Source organism: Camellia sinensis, chromosome 12, assembly GCF_055761805.1.
Source record: "Camellia sinensis isolate YWXY chromosome 12, ASM5576180v1, whole genome shotgun sequence".
Classification (NCBI taxonomy): domain Eukaryota; kingdom Viridiplantae; phylum Streptophyta; class Magnoliopsida; order Ericales; family Theaceae; genus Camellia; species Camellia sinensis.
In genome coordinates this window covers 75,589,439-75,605,393 of record NC_138972.1, presented here as the reverse complement: position 1 = coordinate 75,605,393, position 15,955 = coordinate 75,589,439, and the positions used below count along the sequence as shown (strand labels likewise).

Genomic DNA, 15,955 nt, shown 5'->3' with positions numbered 1-15,955 from the left:
TTAATACAACCAATACAAATTAAACTAAAGACTGCATGACTTAGCTGACTCCAATTAGAATTAATAAATGGCTAAACTTTATTAAAAAACCACTATAAAAGCCAACTCCCAAACAAGCTCTGTGTGGTTGCTTGTGTTAAGATGGTTGTTAGTCTCATCTTGTTTCTTATTTAATGCTTAATAGCATACCTGCTTAAAATTCATATTAGTGAGTTCAAAACTGTTTCTTCTTTCCATTTTATTGTATGTTTAAGTTTTAATGACATCAATTTTCTATCCTATTAATGTTAAATTTTTGTTTGTTATTATCTTTGAGTTCCCCTGTTATGTAGTAGGCTTCATACTTTAATTTTGCAACATACTAAATAGCCAAAAAGTCACTACAAAAAAATCAACTATTCTCTTTCCTTTTCTGTAGGTTTTTTCGTAAAATGCTAAAAAGCTAATTAAAATAATCAATTCCCAAAACAACTTTACATAATCCATTCAAATTATAATGGCGTGGAACAGTTCATGTTTTGTTTGACATGTAGAGTAGTACAGAAGTTAAGAGAAACAAACTATAGAAACCTATCAATATTTCATTTTTTATCTATCTATCTTCTATACTATTATAAAGTGAACACCTCTTACGGTGTCTTGAAGCTTTGTTTTTTATGCTGCCACGTGTTCATTTTTTTTATTTAAAATAAAAAAAAAGATAGATGAGTGGTGGGGACTTGAACCTTAGACTTATATCAAATGAATAAGACTCTTACCACTTGACTACCACATAATATATAGTAAATTTTTTATTTTATTTTTATTTATTTGAATAGCATACGTATCGCGTGTGGCAACCGCTAGTATAAATAAAATTGTGTAAGTAGAACAGCTCAAGATCAAAAGATGGAACCCAATCTTCACCTCTTCCTACAATCTGAACTATGTCAAAGTTGATTGCCAGATAAATTTGAGTAAAAGTTTATCTAAAAATAGAACCATGTCACTTAGAACTAAAATAATTTGTTCTCTAAAATAATTAGAAAAAAAAAAAACCACAGATCAATGTTACAATAATAGATCCTAATGTTCGGAAAACCAAATTCAAGTATAAATTGAAACCAAACAATACGAGTTCTGAGCAAACAAACTGAAGAAACACAATCTCTCGAATCAATGTCATGCCGAAATAAACAAAAAGAAATCTGAACTGTGAGAAGCGGAAAAAGTATCAAAAAACGACGATTGTTCGTCTAAATTTCTCAACCGTAAATTTACAAGAAATGAACTAAAAATGAATGAATCGAAGATATAAAAACATCATTGATTTCGTATAAATTTTAGCTCAAACGAATAATCGATTAATCGATCAAACCTGTGATTGAAATAGCTGAAATAACTGTCGAGAGAGATCAGATTAGGGATCGAAACTATCGGGGACGAAATCCACAAACCACCGATCAGAGTCTCTGAGAGCAAGGATGAAATCAACAATGAAATTAGGGATGAGAGAGAGAGGGGTGTGGAGAGGAAATGAAATCCCCATTACAATTGTGCAAAGAGTGAAAATATAATAAAAAAATCTATGAGTTAGGTTTATTGGCAGCCAACTAAAGAGTTGTGCAAAAAGTCATTAACTCATTTGCAACCAAATAGCTTCGTTTTAAAAATAAAATAATATGATTAAGTATTTCTTTTTTTTAAATTCCTTTATCTTGTCTTTAAAAGTATAATTTTTATAGATTTTGTTCTTAAAATTTTTTCTTTAAAACCTTGATTTCTTGTAGTGACAGATCTGTTATGAGCTTCTAATATATCAAAAATTTGACGAGCAGCCCTGGGAATGACACCTGCATCGCTTGGGAAGTGACCATTCTTTTTCCTTCCTCCTCCTTCCATTCCTGTCTGACCATAGGCAAAAATAGTGCAGTTATAGCCCTCAAGAAATTCAAACACTAATGGAGACACAGCTTGATCATACAAGTCCTTTTGTTCTATCAATCTGCTTATTAGCTATGTTCTGAATTGCCAGCACTTCTCTTTTATTCTCCTCACAAGAAATCACAACGTGCGTGTGCAATCTCGTTTCATCCTCACTTAGTGGCCTGCATCGAACAATAACCTGAAAATTCACACCTTTATCCCTATCATACTTACCGTTCGAACTCCCATCCCCTACTGTTTGAGAGAGAGATAGATATATAATAGTTTTAGAGAGAGAAAGTAGAGAGAGAGAGGGTGACTCAATGAAAACCAGCCAGCCCCATCGCCATGCGAAGCTTGAATCTCCATCTTTCACTCATTTCAAATAAGTTTGGAGAAAAACAATTGGTCTCTGTAGTCCAATCGATCCATCACGTGTATGTCTGTCATAACCCCGTGTGAATCTGTGATGAGAGAGAGAGATTGAAGGCCAAGCAGCCAGCAGGTTTGAGGAATGGGTCTGGTTTTTGTGGTGTTGGTGGCCTGCTGTTTCAGGCCATGCAGGGGAGAGAGTTGATGGCGGTGGTTCGGTGCAGAGGTGGTGGCTCGGTGCAGAGTGGGTATGGGACTGGGGTGGTGCCGCAAGAGGGGCAGTGGTTGGCGAGATTTGGCCTCTATGGTATATGCGTGTGCATGCCGAGGCTGGAGAGTAAGAGAGATAGTGCCTTGTGTGTATGTTTTCTTTTCCTAACAGCCCCTCTCCGTTGCTCTCTGCTGAGCTCTTTTTTTTGTTTTTTTTTATCACCAACGAAAAGCCAGTGAGAGAGTAGAGATGATGATCATTTTTAGCCAAACCACCCCACCCCCCTCGGATTCCCTTCGTTGTTTTTTTTCTCTTTTTTTTTTTTGACCTCCTTTTCCACTCACTCTCTTTGTTTTTTTGTTTTTTTTCAAACAAATGCTCTCTGCCGACCCCCCCTCTAAAAACATCTCACACACAGGCCCCCCTCACCTTTTTCTACAAACTTTTCTTTTTTAAATGGATCACCCTCTCCCTCTTTTTTTCTTTTAACTGAAAGAGAGAAATGGTGATTTTTTTTTTTTTTTTTGGTTTCACATGGCTTTGAACCTCTCTCTGTAAACAAAATATTCCCCTCCCCCACCAAAAGAAACACCATCGTTGACCATACACCCCACGTTATATCTACTCTTTTTTTTGTCTTCTTTTCTTTATTTTCTTATTTTTTTATTTTATTTTATTTTTTTTTTGTATTTTTTATTATTATATATATATATATATATATTTTTATAAAATATTTATCAATTTATATAAAACACACCTAAAACGAATGTACACGCACAAAAATTTATATAAAAATGTATAAAATTATAAAATGCTACAAATTAATAAAATATTAGTGATGGCCAAAATGCATAAGGTTTGAGATTAAAATTTCAATTTGATTTTCATCATGGGTGGTCAAATGAAAGGGTCCAAGTCTTAGGGTCGGTCAAAATAGGATGTCTACACAAGCCAATGGCTATATATGTGTGTGTTCAAGCAACCATTTTGTATAACCGGACTTAAACCTTAAACTTTATAGCCGTTGAAGGCATTTATTTACTCTTGAATAGTTATGTTATATGCTATATATTCATGTATTAACATCGTTAAATGTATATTCGCATGTAAAACCTCTTTTTATAAATCTTTTATAATTATGAACGCTAATGTTGAAGAATTGGGTTGACGCGAAATTTACTTATGTTTATTATAAGGATTGGCAGTTGGTGCATCATTATTACGTTTTTATTTTTTTTTGAGGGGGGTATGTGGTTACAGGAGCCACCTAAGGCTTGGGGGGTCACGTGCCATCTAAACTTTCAATATTTATATTATTATTCATATAAATAAAGATTATGTATTATTTATTCTTTATAAAATTTAATAGTGACCATTCTTAAATTATGTAAAATTTTTTGTATTTTTAAAATTTTAAATTTTTTGTATTTTATTATTTTTATTATTCTTGTACACTTTTAATTGATAGGTCAAGACAAGAATTGAATAAATTAATAATTCATTTCTTATTATGGAATTTGTTTAGTTGTTTATTTCTCCTCATTGTGGGACACTTTTTTTTGGGTTGATAGGATTGAACTTATTGATTATTTAATTAATAGAATTTAGTTATTGATTGCGGATTTATAAGTCATGTTAATATAAACCTTAAGATAATTGTAATAAAAATAAAAATAAAAATGTATAAATTTAATAATATCGTTGTTACTTGTTATGGGAGAAAAAAAATTTAATATTATGATTAATATGTGTCCCCTCTATATTAAATCTCTGTCTCCGCCACTAATGGTAAAGAGTGCATCAAAGAAATCGTATTATCATGAAGCATAATTTTCAAGTTGATATTTTTATAATTATACTAAGGAGTGGTTTGAGATGATCTAAATAAGTATACTTTTTGACTTTTTATAAAACATAGATTGAGTATTGGTTGGGTTTGAAGTAATGTAGTAAAGAAGTGATGTGACTTAAATAAGATGATATGACTTAAATAGGATGATAACTTTTTGACTTTTTGACTTTTTTAAGTTATGACAAACAAGGCCTTAAACAACAATTTAAGGAAGATATAATGAAATTGCTCATTCCCAGCCCATGTTTGGATCCTAGGGATAATTATAGATTCTTTAAAATTGAGAATATTTATAAGGCCTCGTTTGGTATCTACCTATTTTAGCTTAAAAGTCAAAAAATTATTAATAAAATCAAAAAATTTATAACATATACCAAAAAGTGAAAGATTCATTTTTCTCTCTATTTTTTGCATATCTTTTCGTAAAAAAATCAAAAAAAGTCATTGCAAACATACTAATTTTTTTTACCTAATATTTTAGTCAAAAAGTCAAAAAAATATTAAAATAGCCTGTTTCCAAATGAGGCCTAAGTTTGCAAATAAATTTTGTTTCGTGAATTTCACCAAGTAAGACAAATCTTAGGCCTTTTTTCAACAAAATAAGTTGTTTATTGACTTATTAACTTATTTCTATTATATTACCTCTCCACTTTTTTACACGTCTTTCTATGATAAATAAAAAAATCAACTTATAAGTCATATTTAAAACAGCCCCTATCAATTGGAAAACATAAGCTTGATAAAAACTTATTTGCCAAGTGTTAGTAAAAATAGAAAGTCAAAAAATTGTTCTCTTATTAGTATATTTATTCATAATGTATTAATTTTTTACCTATTTCAACCATTAAAATAGAACATACTTTTTATGATAATATTATGGAAAAGTCTACAATGTGCACCTTTTAAAAGGGCATATGATATGCACTTATTGTGTGGTTCATATTGTGCCACGTCATAAAAAGTAACTTGCTAAACAGGTCATTTAACAGGTTACATGAAAGAATCATAACGTTTTTCAAATATCATAACAATACTACAATGAATCATAACAATGTCATAATATTCACCAAAGTATCATAACAAAGACACTATAAATCATAACAATATAATGACAACTCATAACAAATATAGTTATTTCTAATTAATTATCATAACATTTGAATCATAACATTTCTTATTATGATTCACCATGACAAATCATAACTTTTGGTGGTACAAGTCATAACTTTTACTGATGAATCATAACCATAACACATTAAGTATAACTTTTTTTCCCACAATCATAACGACATTAACAAACTATCATAACTTTTATCAATGAATCATAACATATCATGTTGGTTGTAATTTTGTCCAGAAAATCATAACAACATTAACAAAACATCATAACTTTTAAAATTTCAAACACAATTGATTGTGTAATCAATTGGTATAGCATATTGGAGTGAATGGAAAATCATAATTGATTGCAAAATCGATTGGATTGAAAGACCACAATTGATTAAACAATCGATTAGTGGCTAGAGTTTTGAACTATCACAATTGATTGTACAATCCATTGGAATATAAGGGATATTCAAATATCACTATTGATTGTAGGGATCCTTTATATAATAAACCTAATTGATTCAATAATCAATTAGTTTTCATAAGCCACACTAAACCAATTAATTCCCAACTTATTCATAGTTCCCAATCAATTAGTAAAAGCCTAATCATTAATATCAATTTAGTCAATATTCGAACAGTAATTGATTGGTTGATCGGTCGCCATTTATGTGTAATTTTGTTGTTGTGTTTTCATTACCTCAAACATTATCACTGACAAAAACGCATGACACTCTAACTACGTTTCTCGTTTTACAATTCTCCCTTTCTCTCTCTCTCTCTCTCTCTCTCTCTCTCTCTCTCTCTCACACACACAGCCATTATCGTCAATGTTAATGTTACCTAAAATGTTGTTGCTATGACTATCTCATCGACTCTCGTTCTTTCTTTCCTTGTCATTATTAGTGAATTAGACAACAATGTTATTGCTACCAACTTCAATTAATCATGCCTTTTGATCCATTGAAACACAACTATCATCATCGACTTAGGCTATTATAATAGCATCGTTGCCACTACTAGTGTTATGTTGTCATTATGTCCAAATGATGACGTTGGGTATAAATGACTTTGACACATTTATAACTGTTGCCTATTATTTCGTAGTCGGTCACTACCTTTTTACCATCACTCATTTTATTCTTAGATATATATTGTTTGTCATTGTATCCACCTTAGTCCCTATATTATTTGTCTTTTCTTATTTTTTAGTTCGATTTGCTAACTTCTGAAGATAACTGTAGAATTTAAAAAAATAACATTCCTACTTTGATCACTTAGAAAACTTTGTTTTCCCACTTCAAAATAGATACACTACAACAAATTACACTTTTGGCGACTAAATTTTTAGTCTCCAAAAGTCATTTTTTTAGTCGCTGAAGATTTTTACCGACTAAATTTTTTGGTCGCCAGTTTTGTCGCAAGATGATTGTTGGGAAAGGTATTGGCGACTAAATTTTTTTTTGTCGCCAAAAGTCACAAATTGACCACTAAAAATTTAGTCGCCCAAAAGAAAATATTTAGTCGCCAAAAAGAAAATATTTAGTCGCCAAAAAGAAAATATTTTCAATCTTCAATTTTTTGGCTATCAATTTTTTAGTCGCCAAAAACTTCCATTTTTTTGGCTACTAACTGTTTTGTCGCCAATAAGTTCATTTTTATTTTTTGGCTACTAAATGTTTAATAGCCAAAAGCTCAAGCTCTATTTATTAATTTTTTTAAAATGCACAAATTGAATATTTTTCCTTAATTTTTAAATTATATACATTTCATTATCAATGCAACCTGCAACCTGTACGTATACAGAATAATACATCTATCAATTATAATCTAAATCCATTATCAATAATACTCATTTCATTATCAACTATTCAAAAACTTTAACTTGTAACATCATATTCTAAATATCATATAAATCCATACAAACCAAGTATAATCCATTTAAATTAAATATTACATACAAAAACATTAGATTTTCAAAACAGAGAATTGTTTCAAAATAAATGTCTTCCATATACAGAACAAATGCTCTTCGTACACATCCACAATAGTCCATGCAAAAGCAATCTGTAAAAAAAGAAAAAAAAAATTAACCATTAGCACTTATTCAATAAAATTGACGTTTCAATTTATAACAATTATAAAATTAATGATTTAGATATATTAATGTACTAGAAAATTCTACAAAAAAATGTAGGTGAAGGAAATTCAGAAGTGTACAAATAAACTAACAGGAGGCAACCATTAGGATAACAAGAAAAAAGCAAAATGAAGAAAGCAATACTACCCACAAAAGCATTAACTACAAAAAGCCCTAGGATTTTTAATGGCCCTTTTGCATCAACTAAAGCATTTGACGTTAAAATTCAAAAATCTAAAATGAGGCTATTAGGGGGACAAAACAAAAGGGGCAATTTTCAAGTATAATGACATGATTCTGTTCTAGGATTATCTGTTATGGACTAAGTTGGCAAGAAAGCCCGAAAATGCTCACAATCTCTGAAGTAGAGGAAAGCCCGAAAAGTTGGCAGGAATAGGTCCAATAAGATTGTTGCCTGATAAATCACTGCACATTTTTTGTCAATGATTGGTTCAAAAGTCCAAAAAATTATTAGTATCATGGATAACTAGAATTTTCAAGGATACAGTCACTGCAGGAATTTTTGGCATTAGTGACGTTTGAAAAAACGCCACTATAAGTCTCAAAACGCCGTTAAAGGATAAAGTGATGTTTGTAACTTGCGTCGAAGATACGGCCACCATCTTAAGTATATGATGTTTATCAAATGTCACTAACGACTTTGGCCGGCGCTTTTTAAAACGCAGCAATTTCTTAAACATCCGTTGTTTTTAAACCGTAACAGTTGAATACTGACGTCATATGACAACATTTAGTGACGTTTTTCCAGAAACGCCATCTTTTCTATTACAGTTATATGCTGACATCATATAATGACATTTAGTGACGTTTTTTAAAAACGCCATCTTTTCTCTTTATTTTTAAAAAAATAAGGCCGTCTATTTATAGAAAGAAAAAATATAAATAAATTTCTTTTGCACTCACTAAATCTGCAAAATAAGGATTAATTGTCAAATTGCACTATTAGCTAAACTAAAAACAAAAGTCAAAGATTCTATACAGAAGCACATAAACTAAAAACAAATCAAACAAGTTTAATTCCTCTTTCATCCTCTTCCAGATTGTTAAAATATTACATTTAAATTGTAACATTTCCTACTTATTTATATTTAACCACAAACCATACCCCAAAAAATGTTAAAAAACCATCAAAATATTGGATAACTCATTCATGGGCCAATGCTTATTTCAAGGAATAAACTGGCCAATGCTCCTACAAAAAACCACTGGAATCAGTCATAAAAAAATAAAGAAACTAACCCAAAAATAAAAATAAAAAATAAAAAGTTAGCAAATTATAATCATTGCCAATCCCTCCGCAGTTTTTACTATACAATATTAATCAACAAGTTTATGTTTCAGAAATAAGCTACAACACAAGTTTTGAATAAGTCTAGGCATCAGTAGAACCTCATGTTGATGTAGACAAGCTTCAAATCTTCTCCTATTTCTTTCTGTAGTTCCAGAAAGCCAGATGAACCGAGCCCAATATCTTCAATTTCCAGTGCTTGAATACCTATGCCCAAAAATTTTCCCAAAGGTGCTCCAACTTTGCTGGAGGACAGCAATATCAGAACCAATACATCTGGAAATGAAATAACAAGAGTGGAAGTCTAAACTCTGCTAGACTGAAACTACATAAGCCAGACTAACCTGCCAAGGCCATTTTCTCCAATAGATAGAGAATCCAGTGGCCTCTTTAAAGTTGAAAGAACACCTACAAGTTGACTCACTCCATTACATGAAGGCTCGCAAATTTTCCACTTTCAAATCAGCAAAGTGAGAGTCCCTTTCAGACATCTCAACAAAGTAGGGGATTAAACTCCTGAAAAGTCTGGAACAAGTTGTAAGACTGACTGAACTGGACAAAACTTTGTCCCAACTCAACAACAAAAAAGAACATATCACTATTTTCATTAAAAAAAATCAAACTAACTTGATTCCATCGTCCTGAAGAGGATTGTCACTTACATCCAGAATTTTTAAGGTAGGCATATGAGCCAAGGCATTTTTAAGACTCTCTGCATCATCTTTGTGTTAGATTATTCCCCCTGAAAACAAAGAAGTAACCTTGTCATCCACTAACAATGTTTGAAACAAAAGAAAAAATCCCCTGAAGTTCGAATTGGATTTGCAAGAAGACACAGAGATTCTACATCAATGGGGGATACCTTAGATTGAGCACACTTAATGATTGCAATGACTTACCGAAGACAAGGACCTGCCACCAAAATGCGATGAGCTTTAGTAGTTGCAAACACTCCTCTGACCAAGTGAAATGCAACCTGATGTCCATGATGACATATATAGTTTAACGAAGCTTAGGCACATATCACATGTTCAGGTTCTCACTAAACCAGCAGAACTGCACTGCAAAAAGCACTGGAAGAGAAAACCACAATATGTAGAAAAGTGAAAGGTGCAATTTCTAGAACTTGGATGGTTAAGCTGATCTTGGTTGTCTCCCCATACACGGTGTTAACCTCTGTCCTTGATTTGGTCTTCATCTTTATCCTTTTTGCCCCTCTCTCAATGACTCTAGTGATAACAAAACCCTCTCTTAAAACCAACGAGTATCACACTGGTTTTACACACTGTCTTTAAACCTATTCAAACCCTAAAAGTACCACAAATCCTGACCAAGCTTGAAGTTCTTAAACTCAAGTAGTATTATGCCAAACTGGTAAAAAAGCATAAACAAAAATATTAAACAAATAAATCCTTCTGTAATTTGTGACGCTAAATCCACAACATTAGATATGCCATTTGATGCCTTATGCGATGGAAAAGCTACCCTATTTGAATAAACATATATACCCTGCTACATCATCCTTAAAAGTTTCACATTTTTTTTTTTATAAACATGAAAGAAAATTTTATTAGAGAACATGCCAAGGGGGCACAATCTCCAACTTTTTCTTCAGAAAAACAATTGTATCATGCTCCCCCCAAGTTGAAAGCAGCTCTAATGGATTGCTGGGGATTAGAAATTGAACATTTCTGCAATAGAATTTTCAAATGATAATGAATAGTTGGTGAACCCAGCAACTTGAAATTTATTTTAAAAAAAAAAAAGAAAAAGAAAGAGAGCAAGCTTGATGTCATGCGAAGTTCAGTAAGCCCTGGATTACATTAGCAAAAATGTATATCAAGCTTAGGACAATATGGAACTGGAACTTTGTTTTATGCTCGTAAGGTTGTAATAGATTGATGACCATACAGAAACAATTTATATTTTGTTGTTGTATTCTCATATAAAGAAGAGAATTAGCCCAGCAGGAAGAGTGTTTCCTCACAAAAGTAATCAACTTGAATTTGAATTATTATCGACCTAGTTCACCATGAAGTGCCACTACCAACACTGAACAAGCCCAGCTGAGCTCATAGTGACGGAGCCAAAGAACTCATCGCACCCCCTTCCCCTCTCAACATTTATATAATGTATAGATTAATTCATTTACCAAATTCCGAGACATGCAAAACCACAATAATAAAATTTAGGCAATTGTAGAATGCTAATTCTTTCCTTTATTATTATATAGGCATAATAAACTACATGCTGAATTCAAAAAAGGTTAAAAGGGCTGCTGCCAAAAACGCCCTTCTTACATTGAAACTGTTTTGCCTATTGGTGTTTCAAACTCACAGGTTTAAGAACAAAAACAAAGTATGGTCTGCTTCTTCCTCCCAAGATTCAAATTTCAAAGTATGGTCTCGGGCAGAGAAATAATAATCCCAGGTAATCCTATAAGGTGTTGCAAAAACATACAGATCCATACAGGTCCAGCTGTGAGCTGCAGAAGTTTGTGGAAACAAAAATAAAGTTAAGAAAACCAACATTGAAAGAGTAGCATGACAAGCAAGAAAATTAGGCATATATTCAAAATTGAAACTCATAAGTCCAAAACAAACTCTGAATATATGCGAGTGTGGAGGCTGTTGTAGATGCAGCCAATTGGCTGTGGATATAGGCTCATACTTGAATATCAAATTTTAATTTCAAAATGGTTAGGCCAGATACATTAACATGGTCATTTTTGCAATTCACTTGATATTCGTGTTACTATTGTAAGACATATTGAGAGAGGGCCTACCTCATTTAAGTTATAACTTGACTCTCAAAGTCTCTCACTCCAGAAATTAATGTCCCAGTGGGTCAATTCTTCAGATTCTACACAGCACCTTGACTTTTAGCAAAATCTTTGAGCTCCTGCATGTCTTTGATAATTGAAAGAACAACCAGGAAAAAAAATAATTAATAAAGAGGTTGTTAGGGAAAACTTTATTTTTTGGTCAAGAACAATTCCATAACTAGAGCATCAACCAGAGAGCGTCCAAGATATCTATATGATTGATTGCTATAATCAGGTAAGTGAAGAAAGATTCTACACTAATAAACCTCTATAATGGATACATACACCATTAGGACAGAAAAATGGTTGAAGATATGAAGATACCAACCAATAGGTAAGATGTACCATCACACAAAATACGGCTCCGACTAGCAAAATTCGATCGGAGAGATTGAATATTACCATAATAGCAGACACAAAAATGGAGGCTTTTAACTATATAAGACACAAAATGATTTCGTAAAGATGCGTAAAATGTCTGGAGGAGCCAATTGGCAAGTAATTAGTGCCATAATATCTGATAGCTACTCATGAACTTACATATAAGCAAGGTGTGGTATCCTGCTCAGGTCAGGGATTGGTCCTTGCAAGCTACAGTTCCTAAGACTCCTGATACAGTCAATAATACTGATTCATAAGCAATCTCAAGAAGCACTGAAACATATGCATATGCATGTTCCTCAATCTCATAAGAAAAGAGCATAAAGCTTTCAAGGAAAAGAAAGGTAGTCAATAGATAGTTGACGTGTCATGAACACTCTGTCTCCTCTAAATGTAGCTTAGTTTTTTATTTAAATCAAAGAAGAAAAAAAGAAGAAGAGGCATTATGAAGCTAAAGCATCCTGCCTCTTGGCTTACATCTCATGCAAAAACAGAATAGATAAACATGACACTTTGCCTCAAGCTTAAACATTTTCTATTTACTTACAAAATCATAAAAAAGCATATGCACTTACAACTTCAACAATCGAGACATGTTGCCATAAGAATCTGGTATTGTAGCCCCATCAAAGTGGTTGTTGTCCAGTTGACTGCCAAATGAAAAAAGAAGAAAATTTATGAGGCATTAAACACAAGATACTTTATGCTCCTTCAATAGGCTAAACATGGTTTCCTCATTAACATAATGAAGAAAAAATCAAAAGCAATATTACAGAGATAATCTTCATGGAGGCTGACATGCTATTTTTACACCCATACACATTCACATTCACATGTATATATATATATATATATATTCTTCTTTACAGATGCATTGTGCACACCAACTCAACAAAGCCTCAGATCCCAGATATCCCACCTAATTGGGGTCTCTGCTCTTGATGTATAACACATATACAAAATATAATGTACTCAACCTTGTATTCATTTATGAGGAAACTAATAGAGTGATTTTGTATTCTAATAACTACAGAAGCAGAAAACGTACAGTATCAGTAGACTAGGCAGATTGGCGAGCTCTCGCGGAAGATGCCCTGATAAATTATTATTGTCAAGTAACCTGCAGAATTTTACATCATTCAGATAGAAAGGAAAAAAGAACGGATTTTGGTACCCCATGCCATGTGAGTCAATTAAACAAAAATACCTTTAGATTGTATTTGAATCTTGAATTTGTGGACAAAAAGGAAAAACAAGGAAAAAATGACAAAAATTTAATAGTTTAGTACACCATGTCATGCGAGTCAATTAAACAATAAGTATTGATAGGTTATGCTTGAATCTTGAATTCGAATACGAATTGTGAATAGAAACGAAAGTAGACCAAATTAGACAATTTTTAATTCATGCCATTTTTTTACAACACTAAATGGTGGAACAAAGAAGTGGATGATCCCATAAAAAAAATATTCATATGATTATGATGTTACTAGGCAAGCGCGCTTTCTATTGCCTACCTTGCTGGCCATATCAATAAAAGATGCATTACCTCCATGTTCACAGTTAATACATATTTTTGTATTTTCAAACAATGTCACAATCAATTTAAAAGGCTGTTGAGGCTTATGGATTAAGACTCACTTCGAAGATCAAGGAAAGCAGCTTACAACAAAACCTTGCGGCTTAAAAAACCAAAGGCTCGAGCCCAAGAAGCAAGGCTCTTATAAAAGACAAGCATCACACTTAAACTGATCTTATGCCTGCAATGCATGCTTCTCAACCTAGCCCAATGCAAGCAACCTATACCGATCATCACAAACTTACTTTTTAATTGTCAGTCTTGCTAGTTTATTTCAACACATTAAGATACACACATTCTACAAATCACACCACCAGTTATAGATATCACTATTTTTACTTCTTTGCACGGTCAGTTAGAAGTTTAAATCATAACAACTTGGTAGCTAAATTAAATTTCTATGAACTTTGCACAAATAATTTGCTCCTCAAACATAGAATCCCAAAAATAGTTGTAAGACATTGGTGTCCTCATATAGTTTTAAAAATCTCATCATTTCATAACTTTTATTCTATTGTTAATACCTTGTAGATTTTCTAATTAGGCCTTAGTCCTATCAAATTTTGGCATTTCATCGTCTCCAAGGTAACTCATAAACCATTTTAGAGCATCTCCAACCTTTCACCAAACTTTTCAACTAATTTGATTTCAAATTTGAGTAAAAAAAACTTGACTTTATATGAACTACTCAAATGCTTTCATTAAAATCTTTTTAAAAACCTTCATCTTATCCAAAATTCCCCTTTTCATCAAATTGATCAAGAAAACCCATCTCCACTGCTTCATTTTTTTTTTCTCTCATCAAATTCAAATTTACTTTATTGGTTCTCAATTTGATAAAAAAAATAACTCTCCCTTCATGAGATTTGATGAAATAATTAGAGATAATTTTTTAACACTTTTGAAGAAAAAAAACAAAAATAACTAAATGGGTATTCAACTAAGTCACAGTAACATCAAAATATCCATTAATTTCTCACTTTCCACAATTCCCAAACAATTGCTAAAGGTAATACATCCCAAACCACTGTAATTTTCTTTCTAATAGGAAAAACAAGCCACCACAAGAGTAATTGTTACAAACATAAACAGATTTCAATAAACAAATAAAAAATTACAGTCTTATATCAGTTACATGAGTACAAAATTCAATTACCCACACATCAGATTTTACTCACTCAAGCCAAATTTCAAGTATATATATACATATGAAATCAAAACAACTACCAAAGCAAACAAACATCAAAAAACTAAACCGATTCAAATCATATTTTCCTAATTTTATAAACCAACCTAGTGAGTTCACAATGGTGAAAGGGGCAGTTTCGAAGACGGGGATTTCAGTGTAGGGTTTCATAGAATGGAGATGGAGAAAGGGAGAGAAAAAGTTGCAGCGAGAGAGAGAGCGAGAGAGAGAGAGAGAGAGAGAGAGATACCTTGAGGCGAAATCGAGGGCACGTTATGTTCACGGGATAGTCTTCGAGGGCGAAGAACAGCTTCAAAGTCGTGTCCGAAGAAAGCTCTGGAGTCGTGTCTGAAGAAGGCGAAGAGGAGCTTCGAAGTCGTCTCTGAAGAGAGCTCCGGAGTCGTGTCTGAAGAGGGCGAATAGGAGCTTCAGATTGGTCTGAAGAATAAGGGTTTTGGGAAAACAAAGTGAAGAGAGTTTGTGGAACATACAACAATCGGTGAACAAAATTGTAACCGGTTGAGACGGTATTCAATATTTTCAATCAAATTATTTGATGGTTGAGATTAATTTATAAATATCTAATGGTTTAAAACAAATGTGTACATGATATGCACTATTTTATAACGTGCACATCTTAACAGCTCCCTAATATTATTCATTTTTTCATTTGTGTTAATTCAATTACGTAAACAAGGATTATCTAGTTGCACATTTAATGGTAATATTTTTCACTTTGTAATGTTTGTAGAAATTAATATTATACTTTAAACTCTCTCATAGAATTTTCTTAGTTACAATTTACTTATACTTTACCTTTGAAAATCATCCGAGAGTATTGTATAAGTGTACTGGCTTAGTGCTCCAAAATTATTGAATAATTACTCCTTAATTGTGAATTAGTCAAGTTCCACCAATGTGAAGCCCATCCCATATCGAGTGGGAATAAATATGTCTAATGCCATATAAATGAAGAATTTGAGCTAGATACGGGCTATCAAAAAAAAAATAAAAGGAGTAACAATTTGGGCATTTTTAGTACAAGAGACCTTTTTCCAAAGAACTTGGAGAGAACGAAGTTGTGTGTTA

At 32.4% G+C, this 15,955-nt stretch overlaps 1 protein-coding gene and 1 long non-coding RNA gene across 4 annotated transcripts in view; both read right to left on the bottom strand.

Moving 5' to 3' along the window:
* Nucleotides 1-2,674, bottom strand: part of LOC145804574 (uncharacterized) — a 41,271-nt gene extending 38,597 nt beyond the window's left edge. For both annotated transcript variants that reach the window (XM_082898979.1, XM_082898977.1), the window contains exons 1-2: nt 1,833-2,674; nt 1,358-1,451 (exon numbers count right to left, since the gene is read on the bottom strand). The gene's annotated coding sequence lies outside the window, so the exon portion shown is untranslated. The remainder of the gene's footprint in view (nt 1-1,357; nt 1,452-1,832) is intronic.
* A 6,232-nt stretch (nt 2,675-8,906) lies between these two features.
* On the bottom strand, nt 8,907-15,805 carry LOC114276611 (uncharacterized). 2 transcript variants are annotated; one of them, XR_014345810.1, is made up of 9 exons: nt 15,117-15,805; nt 13,150-13,221; nt 12,677-12,751; nt 12,261-12,329; nt 11,682-11,805; nt 9,796-11,381; nt 9,524-9,638; nt 9,241-9,421; nt 8,907-9,141 (listed from the first exon to the last, which is right to left on the bottom strand). It is a non-coding gene; the product is annotated as an uncharacterized LOC114276611 (long non-coding RNA). The 2 variants fall into 2 exon arrangements; XR_014345811.1 differs by having other exon boundaries at nt 9,559-9,638.
* Nucleotides 15,806-15,955: the final 150 nt, after the last annotated feature.